Source organism: Poeciliopsis prolifica, unplaced genomic scaffold (assembly GCF_027474105.1).
Source record: "Poeciliopsis prolifica strain line A6 unplaced genomic scaffold, Auburn_PproV2 SCAFFOLD079, whole genome shotgun sequence".
NCBI lineage: Eukaryota > Metazoa > Chordata > Actinopteri > Cyprinodontiformes > Poeciliidae > Poeciliopsis > Poeciliopsis prolifica.
Genome location: NW_026562454.1, coordinates 1,321,246 through 1,334,954, shown reverse-complemented (window position 1 = coordinate 1,334,954; position 13,709 = coordinate 1,321,246). Strand labels below are relative to the sequence as shown.

General features: G+C 38.0%; 1 long non-coding RNA gene across 1 annotated transcript; it reads left to right on the top strand.

Annotated features, from left to right (window-relative positions):
- The first annotated feature begins 2,318 nt into the window (after nucleotides 1-2,318).
- Nucleotides 2,319-4,377, top strand: LOC129352683 (uncharacterized). The gene is made up of 4 exons (XR_008604912.1): nucleotides 2,319-2,607; nucleotides 2,711-2,753; nucleotides 3,027-3,435; nucleotides 3,931-4,377. It is a non-coding gene; the product is annotated as an uncharacterized LOC129352683 (long non-coding RNA).
- The last annotated feature ends 9,332 nt before the right edge of the window (nucleotides 4,378-13,709 follow it).

Below are 13,709 nucleotides of genomic sequence, written 5' to 3'. Positions count from 1 at the left end.
TGTTGGCCGTAACCACGCCAAAACAACACAAACAAAAGTCTTTGTTTCTCTTGCAGCTCTCACACAAACCTCCGCTCACCCCTCACTCCCCTTGCTCTCTCATCCATCCTGATGCATTCGTGGACAATGGGAAATCACACACTCTAATTTAAATTTCTAAACAGCGTGACATCCAGTAACATTTCGCACATACTGTGGGGTCGCTATAATATCCACGTTTCGCTTCGCTTGAGTTCTACACGGTATTTTCGTCAAATGTGCGCAGTTTTTCAGTAAAAGTGAAATCATTTGAGTAAACCTTTCGCGCTCAAAATGGCAGGAAAACAAAAATATGAAGATGAACATAGGACGTTTTTGACAGTGGGAGAATTCTTTTTTTTTTGTTGAACGTAGTGGAAAGCCATTCTGCCTTATATGTCAAGTGTCCTTGTTGCATTTTAAGGCTTCAAACCTTCAGCGCCACTTCAGCTCATTCCATTAAATAACACATGTAATGCACATAATATACGGAGCCCCATAGGGGACATGGAGAATTTTTTACTTTTGCATCCCCTCGCAAGACGGAAATGTATTGCGTCCCCTCACAGTTTTGCGACGGCATGCAAAAGAAAAAAAATTCCCATGTCCCCTAGGGGGCTCCGTAATATTAAAAGGAAAATGTCTTGTAAATTGTTCTATTATTGTTTGTTCATTTTTGTTTGTTCATAAACAGAGTTTGTTTGGATGAGGAAGTGCACAGTGTTCATTGTTGAAAATGTCTGGCCTGTGGTCCTTGTAGTGTTAAAATAGTGAGTGAAATTTACAATAAATCTGGCTGAGCAAAAGTATGTGAGTATGAGGAAATGATGGGTTGATGTGTGCCCATGCATATGATGTGGCTCTTTGCGGTAACTTGGTAAAAAATGTGGCTCTTGGTCGTTGTCTGGTTGGCCACCCCTGGGATAGACAAAGAACTCTGCAGCTGAAGAAGAGCCTGGGCCACAAAGACTGTCCTGTGTATGGGGACCAACCCATCAGTCCTGCAACATGTGGCTCCAAATTGGACTTCTCTCATCATCTGAGTTTAGATTCCAAAGCCAAAGGCCAAGACAAAGGACAAAGGCAAAGAAGAGGAACCTGTTGTTCTAAATCAGGACTCTAACTGCCAACACCCAAGGCCTAAGGAAACTCAGCATCCATGCAAAGGTGAAAGCTCCTCAGACCTGCAGGGGTGTTTGCCTTCATCGATCAGCACTGTGAGGCTCTTCCTGCAGGGTCAAATTCTTCATCATCAAGCCAGTTCTGGGTTTCGATATTCTATATTCCTTCTCTCAAAGTTTCCCTTTTTAGTTCTGTGTCAAGGTTAGGGAAAGATATGTTAGATTGAGAGGATGTATTTTTCTTACTTGATTATTTCTGGTACTGAATTAAGCTGTACTGACCCTTGCAAAAACATTGCCTTACCTAATAAATTTTTAGCATAAAGGAAAATCTAAAAGAGAAATTACCATAATAGTGTGGTAATTTCCTGACAAATCAGGCTGATTCTTATGCATTCAGTTGGTATCCTGGACTACTCAGTTCACAAAGGGTTCCACTTATTGGCGAGCCAGCCAGGAGTTTAGTTTATTGGCTTGCAATCTTCTACCTACACAACACACAATTTTGTTGCATTTCAGACAATTGATCTTTGTGAGTAGTTTGGGGTCAATTGCCTAACAACCCTGTATATTTGAGTCAAGCTGTACTGATGACGTTAATTCTAATGTTTTTCTGTTAAAGCTGCAGTAAGCAACTTTTATAAAAAATGCTTTTTTTTTTTACATATTTGTTAAAATTACCACAATATTTCCACAATTTATTTTGAGACAGATAATCTGTGAAAACATCAAGCTCCTCCTCTTCCTCCCAACTAATGACAGGTACAGAATTGCACTGTTCCCTGTCAACAACAAGTCAGAGCCAGGAGAAAGGTCTTAGCGCTGCCAATCTGCTTCATGTACACAGAGAAACAACTTACTGTTATAGGACAACTGATTATCCAATGAATAAATGTATGAATGCATGTACTTTATGGCATTGCAGTACAACTCATCCAATAAATATTAATAATAAAAACAACAACAACATAGGCAGCCAGAGGCTAGAAACACAGCAATTTGCAGCTTTCAGGATTCACTCCTCCAGAACTTTGAACCATTTGTCTGCTAACATGAGAAGAAAAAAACACGTATGCGGAAGTTTTGCTATACTGATCTTGTATCGTGGGCGGGAATCTGTTTTATCTGGGAGGGTGTGTGCAAGGAAGTACAGTTGGGGGTAGTTGCATGTAGTTATTTTTAACTATCAGAACTGTTGGAACGTAGCTCACCTTCGAAGGTGAAGATGAGGATTTAGAAAAGTACACGTTTTTATTTTAAATGATTCAAGTTAAATATTGGAAGTCTATTCAATGACTAAGTTATTGAGCCTGGAAGTGAGATAACAGTTGTGGAAACGTCATGAGGATTGTTGTACGTGACGTGGTCAATGAAAGGAGGAGGATTGTATTTAAGGTGGGACTCAGATGCTTCCAGTTCTCTCTGCAACGAAGCAGCAACATATGGATCTGTAAGCAACATGGGATTAGTAAGTTCAGCTATTTATTCACAGACATTCTACCAGAAGAACAATAATAAATATATTGTCTTAGTTTCTTCTTAATATGTAACTTTTGTTTTCAAATTAACAGTTTTTTTGTAAAGGAAGAGGAAGTGATCAGAATATGTATCGACGTGAGTATTTTTCAAATTGTCCAGTTCTTCTCTAATTCTCTGAATGTCGAAACCATTTGTTTTCAGAATTGTATTTATTTGAGTCATTTATGAGCAGCTAACCCTATCTCATTATCGTCATTAAATAACATTAAAATTAGATCTCATAAGGCTGATTGAAATATGAAACCCATATCTGATCATTTCTGACGTCTTGTGAGCAACAAAAGAAAAATATTTGTGTTTAAAATTTGATTGACTTCATATTAATTTAAGAAATTTTTTCTGCTCCAGAGGAAACTAACAACCCTGCTGTGGGTGGAGTCGACCTGTCTTCAGATCCTGAGTGTGCTGCTGTGGGTGGAGTCGACTCGCCTCCAAATATTAACAACCCTGCGCTGGGTGGAGTCGACTCACCTCCAAATACTAACAACCCTGCGCTGGGTGGAGTCGACTCACCTCCAAATACTAACAACCCTGCGCTGGGTGGAGTCGACTCACCTCCAAATACTAACAACCCTGCACTGGGTGGAGTCGACTCACCTCCAAATACTAACAACCCTGCACTGGGTGGAGTCGATCATATCCAATATTTGGACACTGAGCACAGTGCTCTAGGTGGAATAGATGTATATCCCGAACTCACCCAGAAAGTGGGATAGATCCACCTCCCATATTAGACCTGTTAGGTCTGAAATGACAGGTGAGTGAATAATCCTAACCCTAACACAGCCAGTAACTGAAATACATAAAGTGTTTAAAATAACAGTAGAATAAAGGTAAAGAAAAAAAAATCTAAATGTTAACTTGTGAGAACAGAAATGCAAAAGATCCACAAAATAAACCCTTAGGGAGATGATACTAGAAAAAATTAAATCAGAAAATCAACTTGATGAGAAAAAAGGTTGGTACAGACTGAATGGATTACATTTCTTTCATAGAAATCATTGTGTTGGTTGGAGATTCATAAATGTCATTGATCAAGAAGGAATTTCACCTTGAATAGACAGCAGCAATTTTAAATATATATTTAAGTAAAGGACCATTAAATATGTTTTAATCTTTATGCTGGTGGAACAAGCAGTGAGATAGAGAAAGTCCTGAGAGGGTAAGAGCCTGTCAGTCAGAAAGTTTATGCTGAAATAAACTGGAAATATCCTCATGATTTACTCTCTGATCGTCTGTTTTCATCTTTCAGACAAAGAAGAACCACAACAAGGAAATTATCATTCTGACTCACTGGGCTTAAGAAAACTTTGGTGATGCCTTTCTCAAAAAATAAAAATATATAAAAATGTTGTGATCTGCAATAATAGATCCTCCGATTAGTTTTTACTAATTGTTAATTGTTGATGTCTGTGAACTATTGAAATCTTATATTTTCTAAATAGATGTATATTTCCTTTCTGAACCATGTTTTTATGCTTAATCTGAGAATTATGTAATGTATTGAGTCTTTAAAAGATTTTCACATAAGTCTGTAGTTGTCTTAATTTTCATCATGAATTTTACAGAACATAAATATATTGGAAAATAAAAAAGTAAGTGAGGGAAATTTGTGGATGTTTTTAAAGCCAGTTGTTCAATACACCTTAGTTTAATTTCTTTTTTTGTTTTTAATTTGCATTGCTTCATTTTAGTTTTTGTCCCCTTGCACTTGATCAATGCTTGTTTGAAATAAATAAAGTTATAAATAAAATAAAAAATTACTTTATGTCTTTGGGTCTTTTTTTAACAAACAGACTTTAATCTTTTGTTTACACATTTTTATTTGTCAAAATCTTGAATATTTGGAAAATGATTGTGTGAATTAATCAGACAGCGTATTACTACTAGCATAGTTATACTAAGCTACAATAAATTATCAAAAAATCAAGGGCAAAGCATTTGTAGAGGAATATTTCATATGGTGTGAAATATAGAACCTCATAAGAACCAGAATAGTTTCAAATAGCTGAGACAAACAACAAAAAGGAAATTATTTTTAAATTCTGATGAAAAACTGATTTTTTAATCTACCATGAATCTTTGTTACATCCTTATAACTTTATGCTCACAGTCTGGTGGTTCAACCTGTGTAACAAGTAACAAAAAACCTTTCAGGTCACGCTGAAAAGAAATTTCTATAAAATCAAATGGAAATGCTTAACATATAATATAAAAAACTTAAGATTTATAAGTGATTTAATACATATTCACCCTCTTTAGGAGCTGACCTCAATGCAGTGACCGTCATGTCCACTGGATGTGGCCAATCCCCTGAGGATTCGATCATCTGCACTGCAAGACAGAGACGCGACGGTCAGGTGCAGAATCTGTTCGTAGATTCAGGTGAGCAGGAGAGTTCACTGCAAAAACCCAGAAATATGACTGGCTGTAGTAAAGTTACTATAATCCATGATTTTTATTGTGGTTCTGTTGGGTTGATTCTTTGCAGTGGTTTTTAATTTGATTTAGTGCTAAATAAAAATGTAATATTTGATTAAAATATTGCACAAAATTAAGAATGCCTTTGTTCATAACAGAACACATACATAAAATCAGACATTTATAAGGCTTCTAATAAAAATACTAAATGAAAAAAGATTTATTAAATGTACAACATTCATATTTACCAAGTTAACTAAGAAATGAGGCTACAGATAATAATAGGTTAAGAGCAGCTTGGGAGATAACAGAACCTTCTTTGGGAGTCAAACCACAGGAAAATATTCATACTTCCCATCTCTAAATGCAAACAAAGAACTCAGTGCAGAAAGAGATGAAGCACTGGGGGAGAAGTGGCAAAGGAACCTGAACAGCAAATCAGAGAGGAGATGGAAAACAGCTGCGTTGAGAAGAAGGTTGAGGGAAAGAGGAGAAACTAGTAAATAAAGGAAACAGCCTGAAATTAACCTGAACAAAAACATTTAAAAATAACCAAAGTCCAAAATCACAACAATAACAAATGAGCTCAATAAAGATATAAGAAAATGAACAAAGAAATGATCAAATAAAACATGAATCGAACATAAAACACCTTCACATCAGTGAGTGCGTCTCAAGTAATTGTTGTATGAAACCATCTGTCTGAAAGGTGCATTCACTGGTTAATCAGCAGAACTGGATGCCATTACAGTATAAAGACAGAAGAATACTCAAAGTCAGAGTAAATGTCTGTTAGAGGATGAAAGTGACAGTTCTGTCAGGAAAGCTGCTTCTGGATGGACGTGTCTTTAACCGGTTCTTCTACAGTCAGACTCAGCCTGATTCATCTGTATTAGCAGATCAAGAGTCAAATTACACTGCAGAAAACGAGACAGTGGTGAACAACATGCAGCATCATGCTGAGGAACATGGCAGACAGAACAATGGTTCAATTAAAGCACAATGTTAAAGTTCAACTGAAAACTGCTTAACAATACATTAAAACTTACAAATGAAAACTAAGAGAAAGTGTCTTGTGAGTCTTGAGTCCAGCAGATGCTTCAACAGATCGAGCTGAATTCACCCAAACTGCAGAACAGGCATGAAATGTTCCTAAAGACATTTTATCTGTTGCACTGGTTGAATCACAGACTTGACTTGGCAACAGAACGAACGGCTGGCATGTGTTACCCTGCGATGGACTGGCGACCTGCCCAGGTGACCCCGTGTAACAGGTTGGCCTTTTTCGGCTGGATTTTTCAGTGCAGATGGACGAGATGAGGCAGCGTTAGGTGGAACAGCAGGTTTACTCCTCCCACCATCAGAAACACAAGTCACAATCTCAGTATCACACAATCTCAGTGTCTGTATCTCAATAAGTATCACATGTGAAAATTACAATCTTAAATAATCCCAGCTGTGACAGATCAAACAGTCGGTAAATTCATAAGGGAATCCCATTTTACCCTGTTCCACTTAATTAAATAAAATACATTTTACTACAAACACATCAACTTCCTTTTTATAAATATTTTTTATGTTTGATCCTTACCAAAACACCATAAAACAGTACACCCTCTCCCATTCTTCTCAATGGTCTCTCCCAGGCCTATAACATTGTCCAGCCCCTTAGGACAATATTTGTCCAAATATCCTGAGGACACAGAAAAGAGTCACTCTATATTAACACTCCACACCTAATAAATTATGCACATCATTTACTTAGTGACCCTAAGTAAATTTATCCACCAATAGCTCATTGCTCTGAGTAACAATTATCCTCTCTTCACAGTCAAAGAACAAAGGCTACACACTAATCCCTAAAATACTCAATAAATACAATTAAAACTTTCTGTGTGCAAAATGTTATTCATTTACAGATCTACTTTTAAAGTGCAGTGCTAAATAAAGTCCATAGTGACAAAGTGCAAATGTTTTTTACAGTGCTATACAATACATTGAATAAATGACTCAGTAATGAAGGCCTCTTCATTACACTCCACCTCTCACCTTTGACCTCTGGAGAGGCAGCAGCTGAGGAATGAAAGATGGATGGATGGAGGCTGGCGTGGCGTAAACATTTAAAATAGAAGAATAATTTCTGATCAGATAATGCAACATTGTTTTATTGTTGGTAGGTTTTGAAAATGAAGCAAAAAATAAGAACAAAGTCTTGATTGATGCTGATGGGAGTCGAAATATTCACTTGCAGGAATCATCGTGTAACGAAGCACAGCGGCACACTGATGTGTTAATCTGATCTCACCTTGAAGTGTCATTATTTTTATTTTGTGTATGTTATATTTGACTTGGGTTGGGTCAACATGAAGACAGACACTTGGAATTAGTTTGATGAGGTTTAGAAATAATAAAGTCTCTGACAGGTGAACAGGTCGAGGAACATGATCAGAGACAGTTTAATGGGAAGGAAAACAGATACTCTCAGAGAAATCAGCAAAGAATGGCGTTGATGGAGATGATTAAATAATTAGAGATCGCTGAGGATGGCTGAGGATCACTGAGGATCACTGAGGGTCGCTGAGAATCGCTGAGGGTCGCTGAGGATTGCTGAGAATGACTGAGGGTCGCTGAGGATACCTGAGGATCGCTGAGGGTCACTGAGAATCGCTGAGGGTCGCTGAGGGTTGCTGAGGATCGCTGAGGGTCGCTGAGGATTCCTGAGAATCGCTGAGGGTCGCTGAGGATCGCGGAGGGTCGCTGAGGATCGCTGAGGGTCGCTGAGGGTCGCTGAGGATCGCTGAGGGTCGCTGTGGATTCCTGAGGATCGCTGAGGGTCGCTGAGGATCGCTGAGGGTTGCTGTGGATTCCTAAGGGTCGCTGAGGATTCCTGAGGATCGCTGAGGGTCGCTGAGGATCGCTGAGGGTCGCTGAGGATTCCTGAGGATCGCTGAGGGTCGCTGAGGATCGCTGAGGGTTGCTGAGGCAGCTGGTTCATTCCAAACAGGATGTCGCTGTGATAGAAGCAAATAAGTGATTGTCTGTCCACCAAATGTACGATTTTTATCTACAAAGTTGGGATGCCAGCTTGAGAACCACACTGAATGTACAGATAGATATATTATTGGATGGTTGGGACTAAAGCAGCTTGGAATTTAGCTCTGGACTAGTCAAAGTCCAGACCTAAATACAATTGAGGAGCTACTGAAAAATGTAGAAAATGACCGCTGATGTTCTCCAACAATTAGACAATATATTAAATATGTCTGTTTGATTCCAGTTAGTTCGTTTAGTTGGGTTCTTGTGGCTTTAACTGAGAACACAATGATCTGAACAAGCAAAGTAAAACACAGTTCAGTTTAAGAAATCTGCTTACATCAGCAACCTGAGTTAGCTGGTAGGACGAATATAAAAATACTAATATCTGAAGCTGAAGGAGTCATCATGTAGGTAGAGTGAATTTGAAACCAACTCTATGTTGACCTGTTCAGGTTTTATAGTAGAAGGAGAAAAAACATTTATAAAAAAAAACGTTCTTGTTTAAGAACTTCCAAATCTCAACCTGGCAAGATTACATCATGGCTTCCTTCCCCAAGGCCTTGAGGAAGCACAATCCTTAAGAAAACTTGTTCCTAAATAAACTAAGTGACCTGAAATGACCTGATCTACATAATCAGATCATTTTGTAGATCTTTGGTCTTAAACTGTTAAGAAGTTACGCTTCAGGCATAAACCGTTAGTGAAAACAAAAGCTGTTTCCTGTAATACTAGTTCAACTGCAAACATCTCTCGTGGTTTTATGGTTTTACTTTCTGTGGGAGAATTGAAAAGATTAGTCTGGACCTGCCTAGAACAGAACTTCTAGACCTGCCCAGAACAGAACTTCTAGACCCGCCCAGAACAGAACTGGGTGTTTACTGCAGAGGTGGACGATCTGAGGTTTCCCAGCTGTGTTAAGGTCACTGAGTGGCAGGACTGTTTCCACTGTAGTTTATTAACATTGGTGGGTAACAGATCATTGCAATAATTTGAACATTTTTGAAGAAAAACATACCATATCAGAATGCTGTTGCATAACCTCAACATCGATCCATCGTTTGCCCTCCAACATATCATTTCCTGTTCTCCTTTTAGTGAAGTATCGGTGTTCGTTTTGTGTTTCTTATCTATCTCTTTTTTTTCTTTTTTGAGGACCAAACTCCAAATCCAGTGTACTTTACTGTGTGTAGTGCATCATTGTGGCATATCGTGTTAAAATTTCCAATCTATGCATTATTTTTTTGATAAATAGTTTTAATAGACTGTACTTTTAATTTGACCTAACTATGATCATAACTCTTAGGTAAAATTTCTAAACTTCACTAAATAAAGAATCCATATATTTAACCAAAATGCAACAGAGACTGTGTAAGTCGTTGTTTGGTGAGACATTATTTGACAGGCTGTGCATTAGACTGACAAAACATGGAGTTTATGAATGTCTATAACTGATGTCATAAATAATGACACTTTTAATACAAAGTTGCTCTAAAAGTCCATTAAAAATGCCAACTTTGCATTAAAGTATCTATATTTATAAAATAATGCAAAGTTGTCACTTTTAATGGACTTTCAGTTCTTTCTCTGTTTTATGGTCAGATAATAAGTTAAAGTCAAAGATAAAATCATCCCTTCAGCTTCAGTCAATCTCACATATCAGAAGTTAAAAGTCTTGGTTCTGGTTTGTCCATCACAAGGTTTTCTCCTCCACTCTGCAGCTGCATGACGGCTTTATTCAGGCAGATAGACGCACCTCATGTTTTATAACGTATTTATTTTATTTGAATTCAGCCGGCTGAGTGGCACCACGGTGACAACATACATGTAAAATGAACAAATGCAAAACCACTGAGAAGCACATGGTGCCAGTTAATACAAGATGTCATTTTTGGCAACTGAAGCCCAGTATAGTATATTTTTAAAACATCTTATTCAGAACACCTGTTTTGTGTGTCTAAATATGTTAGCATAAATTACTTTCAGTTTTCCTTTTCCTTAATAACTGGGTAATGAGTAGCAGCCATTGTAATCAGATTTACTGACTAATCTCAAGTCAAAAACTATTTATGTTCTATTGCACTTAGTTTTCTCTTGAAAATGATTTAAAACCAAATTCTTCTGTTCTGGCCTTTACTCTGAAACGTAAGCTCATTCCTTAAATTCTGATTAATGTCAAACACTGTGAAAGTCATTATAATTTACAGTGGACTCTCTAGGTGATAAAAGTAACTTTTAATGCATTCTTAGACTAAGTTATTTAAAAACTTACACATTCCTGTCTTCATTCTCTGAACCATTTGTTGTTGTGATTTGTGGCTTTTTGCTCCCTTGAAAATATTTGGGTTCAGATCTTGGTCGTTTTATTTCTACCTCTTGTCATATTAGTTAATAGTTTAATGTTATCTGTGCATTTGAACCTGTTCCTAGATTAGTGTTCATTTCCATTTTGATGTTAATTTCAGGTTTTTCCGTTAAGCTCTGGTCTCCTTCCATAATGTGTTAATCTTTCACATGTCAGTTTGTTTCCTGCGTCCCTCTGCTCTGCCAGGCTCTTCCTCCTGTCTCGGTTTTTAAGCTCTGTGGTTTATTCCACTCTTCACTGGCTCTTTCTCTTAACTCTTGATGTTATCAACATTATTGATTGTGATTAGCTCTGCTGCTCTTTAATAGCTTCAGTTTTATTACATTTGTCTCAGATTTCAGCCTGCAGTTTGGTGTTTCCTTTAAAACACATTTCATGACAATATGACACAGAGTGTAAACAAATAAAACATTTTTCCTAACTTTACTCTATCTGATCATTGTTTAATAACCTTTGGGTTTAATCTCATCAAATACTCCAGAAATAATATTTTATTTCAGGAGAAATTTAGCAAATTATCTTTTTTCCTGTATCTCAGAGAAACTAAGCAAGTAGCAGAAATTCAATCACGAGCCTTTCTCAAATTAATATCCTTTATTGCAAAATGTATCCCCCTGAAAAATGTATCTACAAAATAAAATTCTAAGTTTAATATACTTTGAATTTTGTCTTTGAAAAAAATCATTGTGGTGAGGAGTTTGTCAGTCTGTCAACATTTCATAAAATTTGCATATTATCAGTATTAGTATTGATAGTATTGATATGATTGATAGTATCATTGTATAACTGCTTCACTCTAATCCTGCAGAGATTTCTGGTATTTATTGTTGAACAGACCTGGATTAAACCTGCAGAGATGTGATCATTACTGCAGGATCCTAAACCAGAAATGATCAAAAAGAGCATTGTCAGTTTCAACAACATCAGATTCAGAAATGTTTGTATCCCAGGAATAAGCAGAACCAGTGGCTGGTTGTGTTCCTGTGGTGAAGATCCAGTCATCCAGAATAATCAGCAATTCTCTTGGAAATCTATCCTCTACTTTGCTGATAAACAGTGATATATGGATGTATTAATAAACAATGATAAAATCAGACAGCAGTTCAGAGAACTCAGCATCATATCTTGGACAAGATGTATAAAAATATTCCATGATTTAAAGACTTAGTGCCTTCTGAATAATCGTACTGTAGTAACTGTAGTTCCTCACAATAACAGGCGTTAACTCCACCTTCTTATGGCTTCTTCCTTCACCCATAGCAGAAGCTGGGAGGAGCTGCTGCAGTTACTGCCGGGTTTTCTTCAGTAGAGTTTAGTTTGTGTTTGATGACTGATTAAAAATGACTGTCCTGCTGAGAAGCTGACATTGAGATGTGCTGAACTCAATGGATTTTCTGTACAGGTTTTAGCTCTGATGAGGAAGGATGTTGAGATGAGACAGAACCTTCTGTTTCCTTCAGTTATGTCTCTTATTTCTGTTCTGTCAGAAATGAGCAAATAGTAGAAACATCCTGAGATCTGGATCCTGCCAGGTTCTCTGAGAGATTTCTATGTTCTCTATGTATCAGTAAAGGTTTGGCTCATTGACATGCGAACGTAGAGCTTTACTGTGGTTCTGATCCGATGTGGATCAGATCCACACACCAGGAAGAAAACTTGTTAGGCTGCAGAAGCCCTGAGACTAGAAAAACAATAAAAACAAACGGCATATTAAACAAGTTTAGTTTTGGGAGTCTGTGCCCTCAGTCCCCTTACTCCCCTTAGTGCCCTCAGTCCTCTTAGTGTCCTCAGTCCCCTTAGTGTCCTCAGTCCCCTTAGTGTCCTCAATCCCCTTAGTGTCCTCAGTCCCCTTAGTGCCCTCTGTCCCCTTAGTGTCCCAGTGCCCTTAGTGTCCTCAGTCCCCTTAGTGCCCTCTGTCCCCTTAGTGCCTTAAGTGTCCTCAGTGCCCTTAGTGTCCTCAGTCCCCTTACTCCCCTTAGTGCCCTCAGTCCTCTTAGTGTCCCCAGTCCCCTTAGTGTCCTGAGTCCCCTCAGTGCCCTCAGTCCCCTTACTCCCCTTAGTGCCTCAGTCCCCTTAGTGCCCTCAGTCCTCTTTGTGTCCTCAGTCCCCTTAGTGTCCTGAGTCCCCTCAGTGCCCTCTGTCCCCTTAGTGCCCTCTGTCCCCTTAGTGCCTTTAGTGTCCTCAGTGCCCTTAGTGTCCTCAGTCCCCTTACTCCCCTTAGTGCCCTCAGTCCTCTTAGTGTCCTCAGTCCCCTTAGTGTCCTGAGTCCCCTCAGTGCCCTCAGTCCCCTTAGTGCCCTCAGTCCCCATAGTCCCCTTAGTGCCCTCAGTCCCCTTAGTGCCCTCAGTGCACCACAGTGAGTTCAGCTAAACTACCACGTCGGCTGAAGCCGCAAACTGTTAATAGAGATAAAAACAGTTTCTTGTAGTGGTTGAACCACAAACTGCTCTGAGAAAACTCAACCAAAGTTGGAAAGTTGTTGACATTTAAGATTGAATGAACATTTTAGACTTTGACCTTTTTATGGTTTTATTGTTTCTTTGTCTGGAGGGAATTGAAATGCTTTATGTAGATCCACCCAGAGCATGACACAATGCTGTTTTCTCATAATTTTAATTACTTCAGGTTTAGTTAGTCATTGTAAGTTCACTTGCTGGACGATTGTTCCCAGAAGCACTTCTGAATATAACTTATATTTGATGGTATAATGTCATAGAATGACATAGACATTATACCATCAAGCAAATTGTAAGGATGTTGGTCCTGCTCTAGCTTATGCATGTGATCTGAGAGATAACATGACATTGTTACTTATTTTTACATTATAGCTTTAGGGAAATAATTCCAGATAATTCAGTTTGCTGAAAAGCTTAAGTTCATTTCAACTGTTGAAAATATAAGTCTAGTTAACATAATTATAGACACATTAACCTTTAGACATATGAAATATTGTATCTAGCATGAACATTTTGTGTAGGCTTTATGATAAGGTGAACTTACATAAATCTGTAAGGAGGGTTTTTAGATAAACAGTGTTGCACTCCCTTAGGTGGTCTGCAGGCGCAGGGAGTCTGCCTGCTATTAGAGCAATAAATTCTTCTCCAAAGTATAATCAAATGTATTAAGATATTTCCTTAAGCATTGAACATGTTTTGAATTAGTTAGTTTTTATCCACACTATTTGCATGCATTTTATATTACTGAAATACAAT